The 22,326-nt window shown below is 35.5% G+C and overlaps 1 pseudogene; it reads left to right on the forward strand.

Annotated features, from left to right (window-relative positions):
* Positions 1–1,784: 1,784 nt before the first annotated feature.
* On the forward strand, positions 1,785–3,167 carry LOC123595041 (annotated as a pseudogene).
* The last annotated feature ends 19,159 nt before the right edge of the window (positions 3,168–22,326 follow it).

Consider the following 22,326-nt stretch of genomic DNA (forward strand, 5'->3'; position numbering starts at 1 on the left):
TGAGAATATCAACAAAGAAATATATATATATGTGTATATGTATGTATATATATATATATATATATATATATATATATATATATAAATTTGGAGCTGAAAAATACTAAAATTGAACTGAAAAATTCTCTAGAGGAGTTCAAAAATAGGTTTGATCAAACAGAAAAAAAGAATTAGTGAACTTGAAAACAAGGCATTTGCAATTATCCAGTCAAAGGAATTTAAAAATAGAGAAAGAAAGAATTAATGAAAAAAAGTGAGGAAAAGCCAAAGGGCTTATGGGATACCATGAAGTTGAACAATATAAGCATTACAAGAGTTGAAGAAGGAAAGAAGAGATTAAAAGGGTCAAAAAATTTACATGAAGAACCAATGGCTGGGAGATTTCCAAATTTAAGAAAGGAAGTAGGTAAGCATCCATATTTGAGAATAATACCAATAAAAAAGAATCCAAAGAAATCCACAATGAGATACATTTTAATCAAATTGTCAAAATTCCAAGATAAAGAGATAATTTTGAATGTACCAAGAGAAAAGTAACTCATCACATACAAAAGAACCCACATACATCAATCAGTAATTCATCAGTAACAATGTTGCAACTTAGAGGAGATTGGTACCATTTAATTAAAAATGCTGAAAGCACAATACTGCTGACTTAAAATAGTATACTCAGAAAAACTATTTTTGAAAAATGAAAGAGAGACAAAGATTTTTCCAGATAAACACAAGCTTAGGGATTTTATTACCACTAGAACTGCCTTAAAAGAAATGCAAAGGAGTAACTTCATTTGAAATGAAAAGATGCTGAACAACAGTACAAAAGCATGTGAAAGTATGAAGCTTGCTGGTTATGGTAAATATATGGATAAATCAAAGTACTATAATATCATAACAGTGATGCATAAATTATTTTAATTCTTATATAGAAGCTAAAATACAAAAGTATAAAAATACAACTATTAAAATATGTTAACACAAAATATTATAGCATGTGATTTGTGACATCAAGAACATAAAGTGTTGTGGAGAAGTACAATTCTAGGATATTTGTATGTGACTGAAGTATTATGAGGCTTCATATACTCATATATCATTCATATCACATCACTCATACTCATTCATATACATCATATTGTTATAACCATATGATGTCATATGATATAAGATGTCATATAAGATGTCATATGTAAGCCTTACAGTAACCATGAAAAAAATACCTGTAGAAGATACATAAAAGAAATCAGAAAGGAGTCAAAGCATGTAACAACAAAAAATCAACAAACACATGTAAACAGAAGAGATAAGACAAAGGAGAAATAAATTATAAGGTAGACAGGAAACAACAAAATGGCAATACTAAATCCTTATGGATCATTAGTTACTTTAAATGTAAATAAACCCTGTAATGAAAAGACATAAAGTTGTTGAATGGATGAGAAAACAAGATCTAACTATAAACTGTCTAGAAGAGCCAAATTTCAGATTTAAGAACACACATAGGCAGGTTCCCCCAGCAGTTTCTGGCTGAGCAGACATCTCTTCCTCACTGCAGAACATAAGAGAGACGAGGCCCCTGGAGGACATGGTGTTTGAGACCCAGGGCTTGGTGACCACCAAGTCCATTGAGAATCTTCAGTGCACCAGAAATGACCATGCACACTGCAACAGCTTCAGATGCCAGGCCATTCGCTGCAAACTTGCACCTGCTCCTTGTCGTGCACCAGGCTTTCGCCGCTCCCACAACCCAGCTAGTGCCTCGGTGGCTGTCCTGGGGGTTTGAAATAATGGACAAAAGAAATGCTTAGAAGGAATTGACAGATAAGAATTGGGATCAAGAAACGAAGCAGAAAGAGGTGGGAACATTCTCAGCGGCCACTGAGGAAGTCTTGAAGATTAGAGCCATAAAGAAAACAAAGCATAGAAATGTTGGATTTGAATCTGATAGTGGTGAAGCCTTTAAAGGTTTTAAGGGTTTGTTTGTACCTTCTGGAGGAGGAAGGTTGTCTGGATTTGGTTATGGTGCTGGAGAGAAGCCTCTGGAAGGACTGTCTACTGGTAGCAGCTCTTCTCTCAGTGCTTCAAGGGCAGCAACTGAGACCAATGCAGCCTTTGGATTTGTTGTTACAAATGGCTCTATCTCCTTGGTCGATAAAAAGATTTTAAATGCCAAAACTACAGTCAGCAGGCCTCCTCCTCTGGCCTTAACTGTAGTACAGCCTGCCACAGGAATGCCTATCACAAGCAGTTGGCTGCCTTAAACTGTTCTGTTCAGGATTGAATAGTGAAGCACGTGAATACAAACTCACTCTATGATCTGACGCCTATCTCTAAAGACTATGAGAAGTACTCAGCAGGTGTTGAACAACAACATAGGAGTAGTGGCAACAGGAATTCTGAAAGTGAAACTAACAAAATGTCAGTTGCAAGACAGACACCTTCCCCATTTGGGACAACAAAATTATAGCAAGAGTCAACATCTTTGTTTCACGGCAACAAAACAGGATACATCTGAAAAGAAGATTGAGAGGGTTTCTGTAAATAAAATGGACCCATCAGTAAGAGCAAAAATTGCCTCATTTAATTTTGGCAAGAAAATGTATAGTTCTATCTTGGGCTCATTACACTTTAGCCCCCTGACTGGATTTTCATTTTCTTCTGGGAACTCCAGTTTATTTGGCAAAGATATTACCCATAATAAAACAGTTTCTTCACCATTTTCCACAAAAAACATCTGAGATACAAGCTGAAGGTGGCAGTAACGAATGCAAAGGCAGAGATGAAGAAGAGAATGATGAGCTGCCCAAAGTACTAGTTACTGAAGTAAAACAAGATGCTTTTTACTCCAAAAATTATAAACTGTTTTATAGGAAAGACAATGAATTTAAAAAGTGTGCATATTTTCCATTGAAAACCTATAACAAATAAGAAAATACATCTTTTAGTGTGGGCAGACACCAATTTAGGCAACATATTGCTGATTGTTCTGATTCCACCCAAGATGCCATGTACCTGAACAGGAAAAAACAACATACTTATTGTATGTGCTCCAAATCCACCCACAGATAAGAAGAATGCTACCATTCCTGTTACCATGTTAATTTGGGTAGAAATAAGCGAGGTTGCAGAAAAGTTACAAAAAAATTTTACTGGAGAAAAAGTATGCCTGAATACACTTCGACTGAGAAACTGTTGCCAAGTTTCTGCTCCCACCTGGCCCCCTAAATTTGTCAGTGTTTTTCTCTTCTTACTTTGACATTCAAAGAACTTGTAGATAACTTAAAACTTTTGTGAGGAAGATTAATATGACCAATAAAACCTTTAAATGTTAAGTGTCAAGAAATTGTATTCTCCCTTGTTAAGAACTGTCTAATGTGTAAAATACATTTGAACAAATTTTGGGGGAAGATTTTTAATGTTTGTTTATTAAACTGGCCACAAGTAATTTCTTTTTTTTTTTTTAACGTTTTATTTATTTTTGAGACAGGGAGAGACAGAGCATGAACGGGGGAGGGGCAGAGAGAGAGGGAGACACAGAATCAGAAACAGGCTCCAGGCTCTGAGCCATCAGCCCAAAGCCTGACGCGGGACTCGAACTCACGAACCGCGAGATCGTGACCTGAGCCGAAGTCGGACGCTTAACCGACTGAGCCACCCAGGCGCCCCACAAGTAATTTCTTAATAGTCTGAAATCAGGGTAAGGATTAGACTTTCAAAGGCTGTTCTGATCCATGGGTTTTGGGGTCTGCTGTCACTGCTGGCAAGGCTTTCCAACAGGCTCTGTGTCCAGAAGGAAACTTTCCTGTACACTTCTGTCTGGTGGGCTTGACTGATTTGGGAGAACAACACTCATTCCAAATGAATCATGTTACCACACTGTAATAGAAATATTTTTCCTTTGCTTTACTTTATTGTTATTTTAAAGCTGAACCCAGACTACAGAATGTTCCCCCTCAGCATTAGAGTCTTTCCTTTTTATCTGCAGACATTGGCTTTTAACCCTGTAAGCTGCTTTACCTGATTCCAGAACTGCTTTTATATTTTAAAGGAAACAAGTAGCTTGTTATTTGGCTTTGTAGATTGGGTTTTGTAGTTTCATTTATGAGGTGCTATAATTCTGTATTCCCCTACAGACAAACATAATAGAGGGGAATTGCCCAGAATAGGGTTTAAAAGCACAAATTTGGTAGCTTCTAGTTTATTGACACAGACAACAAATCCTTGTAAAAAAAGAAAGTTAAGTAAAAGGTATACTGTAGTATGAAAGAAAGAGAATATATCTTGGTTATTTGTACCATGATGAACCCTATGGATCTAACAGCTACCTATTACTTAAAGTCTTAGGAACTTTTATTACACACGAGCCAACTGAATTAACCAGGAAACATGCAAAAATCTAGTGGAATTAAAATTGCATGTGTAAATGTTACCTCTAATTTTAGACAGAAATATATTCTACATTGGATATCTGAAATTTCCATTTAATTTTTTAAGAGTAAGATATTCAGTATATCCATTTGGAAGGGAGCCATGGTTATGCACAAGAATATCCATGTCACTTCTCCATAGCTGACCTAGTATGAATTGAAGACTTGGGCACATGAATTAGATGCAGATTTTAATGTTTAAATATCCACTTTCATTCCTTATTAACCATTTAATGTTGGTACCAGATGATATTGTTTAAAATCTCATGGTGGGGGGCGCCTGGGTGGCGCAGTCGGTTAAGCGTCCGACTTCAGCCAGGTCACGATCTCGCGGTCCGTGAGTTCGAGCCCCACGTCAGGCTCTGGGCTGATGGCTCAGAGCCTGGAGCCTGTTTCGGATTCTGTGTCTCCCTCTCTCTCTGCCCCTCCCCCGTTCATGCTCTGTCTCTCTCTGTCCCAAAAATAAATAAACGTTGAAAAAAAAAAAAAATTAAAATCTCATGGTGGTACCAGATGATTTTGTTAAAACACTCATGGTCCATGTCTGAGGTCTCACACTTATATATAAGTGTGTCTTAGAAAAGAGTAGTCAAAATAATTATAGATATTAAGTTACTTTTTAAATGAGGCTATAATTTTTAAATATAAAGAGGGTGGGGAAACAATTTTATGATAAAATATGTTAACGCAAATACTTGAGGTATGGTAGTTGGCCTAATATTTATCGTAAGATTATTGTACTACTTAGTTTTCTGTTTCCAGTGAGGGAATTTGGTCCAGTATGTTGTTCTGGATGAATACACAGAGAGACGTGTGCTTACAGTTTTATGGCATGTGGTCAAACTCTTACATTGGGAGAGCTAGGGAGGGAGTGGCAACTACATTAGCATTTTCTTTTTAGAGTTGAGAATATTTGTGAGTTTTTGTTATAGGTGATTTATAGTAAGCAGATGGTCAATACTGTTACAGCAAAAGTGGCTCTGTTTCTTCACTTTAGGTTTATCCATCTGTTAGAAGGAAGAGGAAATACAGAGTACAATGTTCAGTCAAGTGTGTCCCACCTTAGCCACATGTCCTCCCATGGTCCCCAGGAGCTGGTACATATCTCAGGCACCTTTGGAGTCACCACGTCTGTAGCCTTTGCATGTCCAGTGGGATGTTTGCCAAAAATGGCCTGAAAACATCAAGATTGAGTCATCTCCAAACCCCTTGAAAAAATAGTTTATATCTTTGTAAATTAGTGGATATGTGTGGCTTTCTCTTTCCCTAACATTCCCAGCAAATTGTTGCTGTTAAACTTCACTGTTAAAGTGACAATTACAGGGATAAATGTGATGTATGTGCCCTAAATTACAATGTGATATTTCCTTCATGTCACTTCTGCTTTAAGAACTAGGTGACCCTTGCTTTAATTATATATTAATACATATGTGTGGATTTTACTGTTAAATCTAAATACTTGTATGTTTCTTGAGAGAAGGGGCAGCTTTGGCCCCCAAGGGCTCATTTTTCCCCACTGTATTAACAGCTAAATTCTGCCCCATGAGTTTAGTTAGATTTATTTAAAATTATTAGAAATTAGGATTTAAATGTTTAATAGAGACTAAAATTTTCATATTTAGTTGGATAATCTATGAAATGTATCACCTATGAGATCTGAAGTGAGGTGTTTCTAATCTTTAATTCTAAATCAATTCATGTTGCAAAAACAAATGAGCATTGTTCTGTCTTCATTATTAGAACTAGAGGCTGAAAATGTGTGTCCAGTTTATAAAGAAGTTTAGATTGTGTTTTCCATGGAAAGACAAATCTAATCACTTAATAACTGGTTTTCTTTAAAATTATTATGATTTTGTAATTTCAGTTCTTTTTCTAATGCTATGAGAGAGAAAGAGAGCAGGAGAGGTACAAAGAAAGGAGAGAGAGAATCTTGAGCAGACACCGAGCTGTTATCACAGAGCATGACATGAAGCTCAATCCCACAAACTGTGAAATCATGACCTGAGTTGAAATCAAGAGTTGGACGCTTAACCATCTGAACCACCCAGGTATACCCACAATTTCAGTTCTAAATCATATTTTTGATATGCTGCCTGCCAAAAAATCTATCTGTTTTGGGGTAGAAAAAAATCGCATATTACTATTAGGATTCAAAAAAAAGGTGTCACCGAGAAAATTTTTACAGTTTAGTTTTAAAGTTAAACAAAGTTATTTGCTTTTGAGCATTTATAAGTTATTCTTCTATTTCGAATGGTCAAAATACAAGCACAGTTCATTTGAAGGCTTCACAAACCAAATTAATCACTCCCAAACCTCAAGGTATTCATTGTGATTCTGGAAGTGAGAATATTTTAATAGAAACTCATGTGTCCTGTGGTACTGGTAGGTGACTATGAGGAGCCCATCCAACCATTTTTCCTTCCAGTCTGTGCTCTAAGTTACCTGTATGTTCTTGGCCAGAGGCAATCATGGTAAGGACTACAGATTCTGCTTGATGCAGACACAATTGTAACAGAGATGTAAAATTTCTTAGTAATCAAATAGATAAGTTGTTTGATTTCTATTTTACATAGAAAATTTGTTTCTAAAATTAAAATACTTAAATTGTCAATGTATTTCTCAGTTTGTATTAGTTTTTGAGGAAGTGTAATAATCCATGAAATGTATATAAATGTAAAGGAAACAAACAAAAAAGAACACACCTAAGCAGTAGGTAAAGAAATAAGAAAAGATATTTTATGCAAATAGAAATCAAAGGGAACAAAGGTGACCATGCTTATATCATACAAAATAGATTTTAAGTCACTGTCATAAGAGACAAAAAGAAAGGCATTATAAATTTTTTTTTCAACGTTTATTTTATTTTTGGGACAGAGAGAGACAGAGCATGAACGGGGGAGGGGCAGAGAGAGAGGGAGACACAGAATCGGAAACAGGCTCCAGGCTCTGACGCAGGGCTCGAACTCACGGACCGTGAGATCGTGACCTGGCTGAAGTCGGACGCTTAACCGACTGCGCCACCCAGGCGCCCCAAGAAAGGCATTATATAAATTACTAAAGGGTCAATTCACCTAGAAGGTATAATAATTATAAATAAACATGCACTCAACTTCAGAACACCCAAATATATGAAGCAAATATTCACAGAACTGATGAAAAAATAATAGTAGGGGCTTTCAATATCCCACTTTCAATAATAGTTAGAACATCCAGACAGAAGATCAATAAGGAAAGAGAAAACTTGAACAACTCAATAGACTACATGGATCTAAAAGAAATATACAAAAAATACACATTCTTCTCAAGTATACATGAAACATTGTCCAAGATAAATCATGCTAAGTCACAAATCAAGTCTTAACAAATTTAATATTGATATCATACCAAGTATCTTCTCTGACTCTGATAAAATAAACTGAAATTAAAGGTTGAAAGAAAACTGGAAAACTCAGCAATATGTGAAAATTAAACAATACACTTTTTAATAACTAATAAATCAAAGAGAAAATCAAAGGAAAATTAGAAAATATTTTGAGACAAATGAAAATAAAAACACAATATACAAATCTTATGGGATGCAGCAAAAGCAATATCTGAGAGGAAATTTTATAGTGTTAAACACCTACTTTGAAAAAAAAAACTCAAATAAACAATATAAATTTACAACTCAAGAAATTTTAAGAAGGAAAATATAAGTCCAATGTTAGCAGAAGTAAGAAAATGATCAAGATTAGATTAAAAATTAAAAAATAGGGAATATAAAAACAATAAAAGATTAGCAAAACCAAAGATTGTTTTTTGAAAAATAAAATTGACAAATCTTTACCTAGATTAAGAAAAAAGGTAAAGGGGCGCCTGGGTGGCGCAGTCGGTTAAGCGTCCGACTTCAGCCAGGTCGCGATCTCGCGGTCCATGAGTTCGAGCCCCGCGTCGGGCTCTGGGCTGATGGCTCAGAGCCTGGAGCCTGTTTCCGCTTCTGTGTCTCCCTCTCTCTCTGCCCCTCCCCCGTTCATGCTCTGTCTCTCTCTGTCCCAAAAATAAATAAACGTTGAAAAAAAAAAATTTAAAAAAAAAAAAAAGAAAAAAGGTAAAACGCAAATAAAATGTGAAATGAAAGATGTTACAATTGATGCCATAGAAATTTAAAAGATGATGAGTCTACTATGAACAATTATGTGTCAACAAATTGGATAACCCAGAGAAATGGATACATTCCTAGAAACATGCCACCTATCAAGACTTCCTTCAACAGATGAATAATAAAAAAGGAAATTGAATCAATAATCAAAAATCTCCCAAAGAAAAGCCCAAAACTAGATTGCTTCACTGGTGAGTTATACCAAAGATTTAAAGAAAAATTAATGGCAATCCTTCTCAGACTCTTCCAAAATTGATTAAATCAGTTAATGACAAATATACATGATGCTACAAAACATTGGATGGGTCAACAAAAAATCAAAGAAGAAATTAAAAAATACATGGAGACAAATGAATATAAAAACACAATGATCCAAAATTTGGGGGATGCAGCAAAAGCTATTCTAAGAGGAAAGATTTGAGCAATACAGGGCTACCTCAAAAAGCAAGAAAAATCTCAAATAAACAACCTAAATTTTACAGCATAAATAAACAAAATATAAACTAAAAAAAAAAAAAAAAAAAAACAGAAACGAAAACAATAGGACAGATCAATGAAACCAGGAGCTGGTTCTTTGAAAAGATCAACAAAATTGGCAAAACTTTAGCGAGACTCATCAAAAGAGAGAGGGAGAGAACACAAATAATCAAAATCAGAAATTTTTCTGTGACCTTTCTGATGTCAGTCATAGCAGTATCTTTCAGGATATGTCTCCTGAGGCAATGAAAAGAAAAGCAAAAATGAGCTATTGGGACTGCATGAAAATCAAAAGCTTCTGCAAAGAGATGGAAATGATCATCAAAACTAAAAGACAATCTATGGAATGGTCAAGATATTTGCAAATGCCATATCTGATAAAATTTTAGTGTCCAAAATATATAAAGAACTTATATAGTTCAACAACCCCCCAAAAAAAATAATCCAAGGAAAAAATGGGCAGAGGACATGGATAGACACTTTCCCAAAGAAGACATACAGATGGATAATAGACTCATAAAAAGATGCTCAATATCACTCATTATCTGGGAAATACAAATAAAAACTATAATGAGATATCTCCTTACACCTGTCAGAATGGCTAAAATTAAAAAAAAAAAAAAAAGGAACAACATGTTGGTGAGGATGTGGAAAAAAGGAACACTTTTGCACTGTTGGTGGGAATACATATTGATCAGCCACTATGAAGAACAGTATGGAGGTTTCTCAAACAGTTAAAAAATAGAATTACCCTACAATCCAGTAGTTGCCTTACTGGGTATCTACTCAAAAAATACAACACTAGGGGCGCCTGGGTGGCGCAGTCGGTTAAGCGTCCGACTTCAGCCAGGTCACGATCTCGCGGTCCGTGAGTTCGAGCCCCGCGTCGGGCTCTGGGCTGATGGCTCAGAGCCTGGAGCCTGTTTCCGATTCTGTGTCTCCCTCTCTCTCTACCCCTCCCCCGTTCATGCTCTGTCTCTCTCTGTCCCAAAAATAAATAAACGTTGAAAAAAAAAAAAAAAAAATAAATAAATAAATAAATGTTGAAAAAAAAATTAAAAAAAAAATACAACAGTAATTCAAAGGGATGAATGCACCCTTATGTTTATTGCAGGATTTACAATAGCCAAATTATGGAAGAATTTTCAGTGCCAACTTATTGATGAATGGATCAAGAAGTGATAGATAGATAGATAGATAGATAGATACAGATATGAATATAAACTTAAAAAAGAATTAAATCTTGCCATATGCAATGCAATGGATAGAGCTATAGCGTATCATACTCAGCAAAATAAGTCAGTCAGATAAAAACAAATAACATATGATTTCACTCATATGTGGAATTTAAGAAACAAAACAAGTGAACAAAGGAGAAAAAGAGTGAGAGAGGTCAATCAAGAGAAATACTTTTAACTACAGAGGAAAAACTAATGGTTAGCAGAGGGCAAGTAGGTGGGGGGGGATGAAATAGGTGCTGGTGATTAAAGAGTGCACTTGTGATGAGCACTGTGTGATATATGGAAATGTTGAATCATATATTGTACACCTAAAAGTAATATAACACAGTATGTTAACTATACTGTAATTAAAATTTTTAAAAAGGAAAATGTCAGGTATGTTCAATAAGTCTACTGAAAGAATAAAAAAATGTAATATAAATGTTTCTATCCAACATGGATATTTTTGAAATTTAGAGGTAAAACAGTTATCTGGTAAATATACCTGTACAGAAAAACTTGTATAAATAAGATTTAGTTACATTTTACTGAATACTATACCACTTACCAGGCATAGATCTAGAAACTATCCAGATATTGTTTTATATAAATCTTAAGAGAATCCTTCAAGCTAAGATTTTTATCTCCATTTTACAGATAAGGAATTGAGACTTAGATTTAATTTTATTAGTTTTCCTGTATATCTAAGGAAGAGCAGAGTTGAGATTTGAACCCAAATATGGTTCATTTCAAATCCTGGGCTTCTACTATCATAAAATCTCTCTTGTGTGGCTTACATATGATAAATAAGTTAGGGAGTTTGGGAAGATGGCAGCATAGGAAAATCCTCCTGAGCCCACCTTGTCCCGTGGACACATGTAGATAGCAGCCTCATCAGTACAATTAATCTGTAACATGACACTTAGAGTGGCAGAACAGACTCTTCACAGTTAATCCTAGAGAGGATGTCACATCTAAATGGTAGGGGGCAGTGGTAAGGATATGGTCTGGAACCAAACTTTTGGTGGAACTAACCACACATATGGGAGGGACACCACAAACATGGAGAAAGGGGAGGAGCAAACCCCACAACAGGCACTACAGACATGGGTACCAGCACTGGGAAGACAGTCTTCATAATATTTAGTTGTGAAAAACAGTGCGAGGTAACATCAAGAATTTGTGCAACCAGTGTGGATTAACTGTCAGTACTTTCAAAATCAGAAGGCTTAAAAAAAAAAAAAAAAAATCAGAAGGCTTAGTTTTGTGATAGCTGAAGGAAACTGAGTCCTAACACTTAACCAGCCAGCATTACAATTCCACCAATATACAACATGAAAGCAGCAGTTTGAAAACCACTGGGGATATATGGGAAGGAAGTAGATTTATTTACTAACCTCACAACATGCTCTGGAGGGGCAAGGATCTTTAGGAGACTTTTCTAAGAATTAAAAACTGTTAGGGATCATTTCTATCCATCCTCCCAGCCTAGATACCTAGACATCTGTAGGAACCAGCATGAACATTCTCAACCTAGGTTGCTGACACTCTATGCCCCATCCAATGATCTTTTGCAGATTTGCCCCATCCAACTCACCCCACTGGCAGGAGTCCCTGCAACATGGTGCCTGTCACATGTCATCCTGCGAGCAACTCCCACAGGGCCAGTGCTACATTTGCTCTCTACCTACCTTATTAACACCATGACCCTCCCACATATTCTGCAGAATCATCCCATCCAACCGCTCCATCACTTTGCAGGAGTTCCTCCAAGTGGGTCTTAACTCATATCATTCTGCAAGAAACCAAGACAAGGACAAGCACCACCCCAAATCACTTCTGCCATGGAGGAAGGGAAGATAACCATACAAACCAGTTCCACTGCAACCCCAACATTGGACAGGGGGAAGAAAACTGGTTTGATGGTCAGTCCTACCCACCAACAAAAACCTCACAGGGAGCAGCAAAAAGCAAAAACCTTATAGTTTGGGGTCACTGCAAACCCAATGGACAGACTTCGGGCAGACATCTGGTCTAACTGCAGCCCTTCCCTACAAATGAAAGTCTTTCAGAGTACAGTGCAGGGACAGCACCCTGCAGTTTGCTGCTACAGCAGTCATTGCAAATGGGCTGAGGACAAGCATCTGGTTGGACCCAACTACAAGTCTAAGGTGGCCCCAGACTGGCCCTTTTAAGAGCACAAAGACAAAACCCTGTCCACAACACGCAAAGTTGGGTCACTGCAGATGACTGAACTGAAAGTAAACGGTAGTTAGCCACAACAATAGGGTATATAGAGTACACATCAGAGACACCCCTAGAGCATGTGTTCCTTGTGAACATGGGACAGGACACTAAAGGACCTCTTCTTCATGAGACAACTATTTTCAAAATTAAGAGATGTGAGTGACTTCCTAACACATAGAAACAAACACAGAAAGTTAGACAAAATGAAAGAGAGAAATATATCCGAAAATTAAAGAAGAGGATAAAATCACAACAAAAGAGGTAAATGAAATGGAGATTAGCAATATGCCTCATAAAGAGTGGAAAATATATGGAGCGGGTTCAAGATGGCAGAGTAGGAGGACCCTAAGCTCACCCTTCACCCCATCCCATGTTACAACTATATATATATATATATATCACATATATATAAGTGAATAAACCTAAGAGTGACCCAAAGACTGGCAGACAAACCCCATAACTAAAAGAAGACAAAAAGTAAAACATAAAACATAAAAGCAATAAAATGTATTTCTGTAACAATCAGTCAAGGAATTCATAAAATAAAAAGATGTAAAACATGATGGCAAATATTTAAAATATGGAAGGGAGAGGAGTAAAGAATGAGTTCAATATTAAACCACCATCCGCTTAATATAGGCTGCTATATGCAGAAGATACATATAAACAAAATGGTGACCACAGATCAAAAAATAGTAATAGACAAGCAAAAAATTGAGTAAGAAACTCAAGTATATCACTGAAGAAAACCAACAAACCATGAAAGAGATAAAGATAAAAATAGATCAGAGAAGAGCTACAAAACAATCACAAGTGAAAAAAAGTCAATAAATACATATCTATCAATAATTACTTCGAATGTTAAATAACTAAATGCTCCAATCAAAATGCATAGGTTGTCTGTGGACAAAAAAAAAAAAAAAAAAGAAACTACAGGCCAATATAGTTGATGAACATACACGCAAAAATCTTCAACAAAATACTAGCAAACAGAATCCAAAAACACATGTGAAAAATCATTCACATGATCAAGTGGGATTTATTCTCTGGATGAAAAAGTGATTCAATATTTGCAAGTCAATTGATATGATACATGACATCATTAAGAGGAAGGTTAAAAACCATATGACCATTACAATAGGAACAGAAAAAAAAAACATTTGACAAAATACAACATCAATTCATAGTAAAAGCCCTCAACAACATAGGTTTAGAGGGGGCATACGTAAGCATAATGAAGGCCATATGTGAAAAACCTACATCAAACATAATACTCAATGGGGAAGAACTGAGAGTTTTCCCCTTAAGGTTGAGAATAAGTCAAGGATGTCCAGGGTCAACACTTTTATTTAATATAGTACTGGAAGTCTTAGCCACAGCAATCATACAACAAAAACAAATAAAGACATTCAAATTGGTAATGAAGAGTTAAAACTTTCACTATTTGCAGATGGCATGATACCATATATAGAAAAACTGAAGACTCCATCAAAGAATTACTAGAACTGAAAAATGAATTCAATAACGTTGCAGGATACAAAAATCAATGTGCAAAACTCTGTTGCATTTCTATACACTAATAATGAAACAGAAGAAAAAGAAAATAAGAAAACAATTATATTTGCAATTGCACCCAAAATAAAAAAGATATCTAAGAATAAACCTAAACAAATTGGTGAAAGACATATACTCTGGAAACTATAAAACACGGATGAAAAAATTAAAGATGACACAAAGAAATGGAAATATATTCCATGCTCATGGATTGGAAGAACAAATATTATTAAAATGTTTATATTACCCAAAGCAATCTACACATTTATGCAATCTCCCTCAAATCCCAACTGCATTTTTCAGAGATAGAACAAACAATTCTAAAATTTGTATGGAACTGCAACATACCCTGAATATCCAAGGTAGTTTTGAAAGAGAAAAGCTAGAAGTACCACAATTGTTGACTTTAACTTATACGAAAAATCTGTAGTGATCAAAACAGTATGGTACTGGCATAGTAATAGACACATAGATCAATAAAATAAAATAGAAAACCCAGAAATAAACCCACAAGTATTGGCAATTAAACTTTGACAAATAAGGAATAAATATCCAGTAGGAAAAAGACAGTCACTTTAAAAATGGCATTGGGAGAACTGTACAGCAACATGCAAAAGAATGAAACTGGAGGGGCGCCTGGGTGGCGCAGTCAGTTAAGCGTCCGACATCAGCCAGGTCACGATCTCGCGGTCCGTGAGTTCGAGCCCCACATCGGGCTCTGGGCTGATGGCTCAGAGCCTGGAGCCTGTTTCCGATTCTGTGTCTCCCTCTCTCTCTGCCCCTCCCCCGTTCATGCTCTGTCTCTCTCTGTCCCAAAAATAAATAAACGTTGAAAAAAAAATTAAAAAAAAAAAGAATGAAACTGGACAACTTTCTTACTTCGTACACAAAACATTAATTCAAAATGGGTTAAAGTCGTAAATGTGAAACCTGAAACCATAAAAATCTTAAAGAGATCAGGTTGTAATGTCTCTCACATTAGCCATAGCAATATTTTTCTAGATATGTCTCCTGAATTAAGGGAAATAAGAACAAAAATAAACTATTGGGACTTCATCAAAATAAAAAACTTCTGCACAGTGAAGGAAACAATCAACAAATCTAAAAGCCAACCTGTTGTAATTGGGAAGACATTTGCAAATGGCATTTCTGATGAAGGATTAGTATCCAAAATATATAAAGAACTTATCAAACTCAACACCCAAATAAACAAATAATCCAAGTAAAAATGGGCAGTAGACATGAACAGACATTTCTCCAAATGAGACATACAGATGTCCAACAGATACATGAAAAGATACTCAACATCACTCATCATCTGGGAAATGCAAATTAAAACTACAAAGACATATCACCTCACACCTGTCAGAATAGCTAAAATGAAAAACACAAGAAACAAGTTTTGAGGATAACGTGAAGAAAGGAATCTTTGGAATCCTTGTGCACTGTTGGTGGGAATGCAAATTGCTGCAGTCACTGTAGAAAACAATATGGAGTTTCCTCAAAAAGGTTAAAAATGGAATTACCCTATAATCCAGTAATCACACAACTTGGTATTTACCCAAAAATACAACAGCACTAAACCAAAGGGATACATGCACTTCTATGTTTATAGAATCATTATTTATAGTAGACAAATTATAGAAGTAGCCCATGTGCCCATCAGTATAAGAATGGATAAAGAAGTAGTCATATATCTCAGGGTGCCTGTGTGGCTCAGTTGGTTAAACATCTGACACTTGATCTCAGCTCAGGTCATGATCTCACAGTTCATGGGATTGAGCCCCACGTCAAGCTCTGCACTGATTCTCTCTCTCCCCTCCGCCGATCTCTCTCTGTGTCTCTCTCAAATTTAAAGAAAATAAGTGGTGGTATATGCAAAGAAATATTACTCATTCATAAAAAGAATGAAATATTGCCATTTGCAATACATGGATGGAGCTTATGAGTATAATGTTAGGTGAAATATGTTAGTCAGAGAAAGACAAATACCATAGCATTTCATTCATATATGGAATTTAAGAAACATAGGAAATGATCAAAGGAAAAAAAATAGAGAAAGTGACAAGCCAGGAATAAGATTCTTAACTACTGACAGCAAACGAATGGTTACCATAAGGGAGGTGGGTTGGGGGATGAGTTGAATAGGTAATGTGTATTAAGGAGTACACTTGTCATAATGAACACTGGGTAATGTATGGAATTGATTAATCTCTATATTATACACCTGAAACAAATATAACACTCTATTTTAACTATATTGGAATTAAAATTTTAAATAAAAGAAAATAATGGTCATAATGATATTAACTGGATATGAGAAAAGAATAGAGGACCTCAGTGAGACCTTTAACAAAGAGATTGAAAAATATAAAAAAGAATGATTCAGAAATAAATAACCCAATAGATGAAAATAAAAATCTGTTAGAACTAATTTGTAGTAGATTAGAGGAAGCAAAAAAATGGATCAGTAAGCCTGGAGACAGAATAGTGGAAAGTGACCAAGCTGAAAAGGAAAAAAAAAAAAACTAAAAAAAGAATAAGAAAAAAATGAGAATAGTTTAAGGTAACTCAGCAACACCATCAGAAGTGGTAACATTTGCACTATAGGGATCCCAGAAGAAGAGAAAGGAGAGCAGAAAATTTATTTGAAGAAATAATAGCTGAAAACTTCTGTAATCAGAAGAAGGAAATGGTCATCAAGATACAAGAGGAACAGAAATCCCTCAACAAAATCAACCCAATGTTGTCCACACCAAGATACGTATTTAAAATGGCAAAGAGTAGTGATAAAGAGAATTTTTAAAACAGCAAGATAAAATAAAACATTTATATACACATGTGACACCTGTAAAAATGACTAAAAAGAAATAAATATTGGAGAGTATGTGGAGAAGAAGGAACCTTCTTGCACTGTTTGTAAGAACACAAGCTGGTGAGGCCAGTAAGGATGCGGGTTCCTCAAAAAAAATTAAAAATATTGGGGTACCTGGGTGGCTCAGTCAGTTGATCATCTGACTCGACTTTGGCTCAGGCCATGATCTTGCAGTCATGGGATCAAGCTCCGCATCAGTCTCTGCATTGAGCATAGAGCCTGCTTGAGAGTCTCTCTCTCTCTGTCTCTCTCTCTCTGTCTGTCTCTATCAATATAAATAAACATTTTAAAAAATTAAGGAGAGATTGTTTGCTCTGCTGTGGGAACTTCCTGAAAACTGGTGGGTGTGAACTCCCCATTCAGTGGATGAGAGAGCAGGGCGATGCCACTTTTCCTATGCCCATCAGCACTGATAGAGTTCAGTGAGCAAGACAGTTCTCCCACAGGGGGCTGGAGCCACTTACACCAAGACCCACCCCCCTGAGCCCTGCAGGTGAATCTTTACTAGGACAAGTCACTCCAAGAACCATTGCATTGGGCCCCTCTCCCAGAAGACCAGCACATACCCCTTGCTTGCACCAAGTCTACTGATCATAGAGTGCTGCTAAGCTTCAGGTCTAAGGGAAATAGGATCTAGCCTGTTAACATGCATACCAAAACATACCTAGTTAAATTGTGCCACATTTTGGACAAGGTCCAAACACTTCAAATGCAGGCAAGAAGAAACTTTTAGAGGACTGACTTGAGGAAAACAGAAGCCAAAACACAACAGCAGAGTGCACATTTTGAAACACTTCCTGAAGTGCCAGGACCTGGACAGTATAGAACCTCTTCTTAATATAGCCATTACTATCAGGAGCATGAAATAAGAAGTTTCCTAACATACAAAAAACAGTGATGTAGACAAAATGACAAAATGGAGGAATTCATCTAAAAATAAAGAATAGGAAGAGGTCATGGCCAGAGATCTAATCAAGACAAAAAATAATATGCCAGATATAAGTAATACACCTGAACCAGAGTTTAAAAGACAATCTTAAGAATACTAGCTAGGTTTTAGAAAAGCATAGAAGAAATTAGAGAATCCCTTTCTGCAGAGAGAAAATAACTAAAAACTAGTCAGACCAAAAAAAAAATGCTATAACTGAGATACAAAAACAACTGATGCCATGCCAACAAGGATGGATGAATCCAAGGAAAGGATCAATAAGTCTGAAGACAAAATTATGGAAAATAATGAAGCCAAATAGAAAAGAGAAAGAAAAATATTGGATCATGAATGCAGACTTAGGGAACTCACCAAATCCTTAAGGCATAATAACATGCATATCATAGGAGTCTCAGAAGAAGAGAGGGAAAAAGGGGCGGAAGGTTTATTTGAGTAAATTATAACTGAAAACATCCATAATCTAGGGAAGGAAACAGTAATCCAAATCCAGGAACCACACAGAACTTCCATCAAATACAACAAATTTGGCCAACCCTAAGACATATCAGCAAAATCTTCAAAACATAAATATAAGGGAAGAATCCAGAAAGCATCAAGGGAAAAGAAATCAATAAACTGCAAGGGATGACAAAACAGGCTAGCAGTAGATTTCTCCACAGAAACCTGGCAGACCAGTAGGGAGTGGCATGATATATTCAATGTGCTTAAGGGGAAAAATATGCAGCCAAGAATATGTTGTCCAACAAAGCTGTCATCAGAGTAGAAGGAAAGAAAGGGTTTAAGAAACCAGCAAAAATTAAAGGAGTTTCTGACCACTAAACCATCCCTGCAAAAAAAATATTAGAGACAACTCTTTAAGTGGGAAGGAAAGATCAAAAGCAGCAAAGACTAGAAAGGAATAAAGAAAATCTCCAGAAATAGCAACTTTACACAGTGCAATACCACTAAAGTCTTATCTATCAATAATTACTCAGAATATAAATGGACTGAAAGCTCCAATCAAAAGATATAGGGTATTAAAATGAATTAAAAGACAAGAATTTTCTATATGCTGCTTACAAGAGACTCATTTTAGACCTAAGGACACATCCAGCTTGAATGAGGGAGGATAGAGAAACATCTGTCATGTTATTGGATGATAAAAGAAAGCCAGAGTAGCCATACTTATATCAGACAAACTAGATTCTAAACCAAAGATAATAACAACACATGAAGAGAGAACTATATCATAGCTAAGGGGTCTACCCAATAAGAAGATCTAACAATTGTCAATAATTGTGACAATATGATAACTAACTTGGTTACATCCATATTTATAAATCAATTAATAACAAAGAAAAAGAAACTCATCAATGATAATACATTATTAGTATGGGACTCCAACACCCCGCTTACATCAATGGACAAATCATCTAAGCAGAAAATCAACAAGGAAACAAAGGCATTAAATGACACACTGGACCAGATAGAATTAACGTACATATTCAGAACTTTTCATCCTAAAGCTGTGGAATACACATTCTTTTTAAGAGCACATGGAATATTCTCCATAATAGATCACATACTGAGTCACAAATCAGCCTGCAACAAGGTAAACTTTAACAAGTTAAAATTAACAAGTGTATATTGCAATGCACATTTTCCAACCACAACGCTATGAAACTTAAAGTCAACCACAAGAAAAAAATTGGAAAGACCACAAATAATGGAGGTTAAAGAAAATCCTACTAAAGAATGAATCAGTTAACCATGAAATTAAAGAAGAAATGAAAAAATATGTGGAAACAAATGAAAATGAAAACACAATGATCTATGGTTTGTGTCCTTTGCTTTTGTAACAGCAAAGGTGGTCATAAGAGGGAAGTATATTGCAATACAGGCCTAAAACAAGAAACAAGAAAAATCTCAAATACACAACCTAACATTACACCTAAAGGAGCTAGAAAAAGAATCATAAATAAAGCCTAAAGCCAGAAGAAGAAGGGAAATAATAAAGATTAGAGCAGAAATTAACAGTATAGGAATGAACAAAGACGCAAAAAAAAAAAAAATAGATCAACAAAACTAGCTTGTTCTTTGAACTAATAAAATTGATAAAATCCTAGCCAAATTTATCAACAAGAAAAAATAAAGGACGCAAATAAATAAAATCACATATGAAAGAGGAGAAAACACAGCCAACACCACAGAAATACAAACAATTATAAGAGAATATTATGAAAAATTACAGGCAAACAAACTGGGCACTCTAGAAGAAATGGATAAATTCCTACAAATAAATAAACTACCAAAACTAAAACAGAAAGAAATATAAAATTAGAACTGTTCTATAACTGGCAAAGAAAGTAAATTAGTAATCAAAAATCCCACAACAAACAGAAGTCCAGGGCTAGATGGCTTCCCGAGAGAATTCTACCAGACATTTAAAGAAGAGTTAATATTTATTCTTCTCAAATTATTCCAAAATATAGAAATTCAAGGAAAACTTCCAAACTCATTCTATGATGTCAGTATTACCTTGATTACAAAATCAAAGACCCCATTATAAAGGAGAATTACAGGTCAATATCCCAGATGAACATGGATGTAAAAATGCTCAACAAGATACTACCAAATGGAATCCAATAACACATTCAAAGAATTATTCATGATGATCAAGTGGGTTTTATTACTGGGGTACATATGTGGTTCAATATTTTCAAATCAGTCAATGTGATACACCACATTAATAAAAGAAAGATGAGAATCATATGATCCTCTCAAGAGATGCAGAAAAAAAAAACATTTGATAAAATCAGCTTCCATTCTTGAATAAAATGCCCTCAGTAAATTAGGGACAGAGAGAATGTACCTCAATATCATAAAGCCCATATACTAAAGACCCATAGGTAATATTATCCTCAACGAGGAAAAATGGAGAGCTTTTCCTAGATCTATGGTCAGGAAAAAGACAGGAATGTCCATTATTACTATTGTTATTTAACAAAGTACTGGAAGTTCTAACCTCAGCAATTAGACAACAAGAAGAAATAATAGGCATTACAACTATCAAGGAAGAAGTCAAATTTTCACTATTTGCAGATGACATGATACTACATGTAAGAAATCCAAAAGATTCCACCACAAAATTACTAGAACTGATACATTAATTCATCAAAGTTTCAGGACACAAAATCAAAGTACAGAAATCTGTTTCATTTTGAAACACTGATATTGAAGCAGCATAAAGTGAAATCAAGGAATTGATCCCATTTATAATTGCACCAAAAATCATAAGATGTCTAAGAATCAATGCAATCAAAGAGGTAAAAGATCTGTACTCTGACATGTACAGAACACTTCTGAAAGAAATTGAAGAGGACACAAAGAAATAGAAAAACATTCCATGCTAATGGACTGAAAGAACAAATTCTGTTAAAATGTCTATATTACCCAAAGCTATCTACAAATATCATGAACTTCCTATCATAATATTACCAGCATTTTTCAGCATTTTTCACAGTGCTAGAATAAACAATCCTAAAATGTGTATGGAGCCACTAAAGACCCCAAATGGCCAAAGCAATCTTGAGAGAGATAAACAAAAGCTGGAGATATCATAATTCTGGAATTCAAACTACATATAAAAAAAGTTGTAGTCATCAAGACAATATGTACTGACACAAAAAATAGACACATAGTTCAAATGGAACAAAATAGAAAACTCAGAAAAGAACCCACAAGTAATGATCAACTAATTGTCAACAAAACATGAAAGAATATCCAATGGCATCAACAAAATAGGAAAGAATATCTAATGAAAAAAGTGTCTTCAACAAATGGTGTTGGGGAAAACTGGACAGCAACATGCAAAAGAGTGATACTGGACCATTTTTGTACACCATACACAAATGTGGGACAAGAAACCATCAAAATTCTTAGGGGAGAACACAGGCAGCAACATATATGACTTTGGCCATGGCAACATTTTACTAGACCCGTCTGCAAAGCAAGGGAAATACAAGCAAAACTAAATTATTAGGAGTTCATGAAGATAAACAATCAACAAAACTAAAATATAACCTATGGAATGGGAGAAGATATTTGCAAATGACATATTGGATAAAATATTAGTATCCAATATCTATAAAGACCTTAAAAATCTCAACACCCAAAAAATAAATAATCCAGTTAAGAAGTGGGCAGAAGACACGAATAGATATTTTCCCAAAGAAGACATCCAGATGGCTAACAGGCATGTGAAAAGATCCTCAACATCACTCATCATCAGGATAATACAAACCAAAACCATAATGAGATGCCACCTCACACCAGTCAGAATGGCTAAAATGAACAACATAGGAAACAGGTGTTGGCTAGGATGCGGAGAAAGGGTACCATTCTTACACTGTTGTTGGGAATGCAAACTGGTGCAGTCACTCTGAAAAAGAGTATGAAGTTTC

The sequence above is a fragment of the Leopardus geoffroyi genome, chromosome X (genome assembly GCF_018350155.1).
Source record: "Leopardus geoffroyi isolate Oge1 chromosome X, O.geoffroyi_Oge1_pat1.0, whole genome shotgun sequence".
Taxonomy (NCBI): Eukaryota; Metazoa; Chordata; class Mammalia; order Carnivora; family Felidae; genus Leopardus; species Leopardus geoffroyi.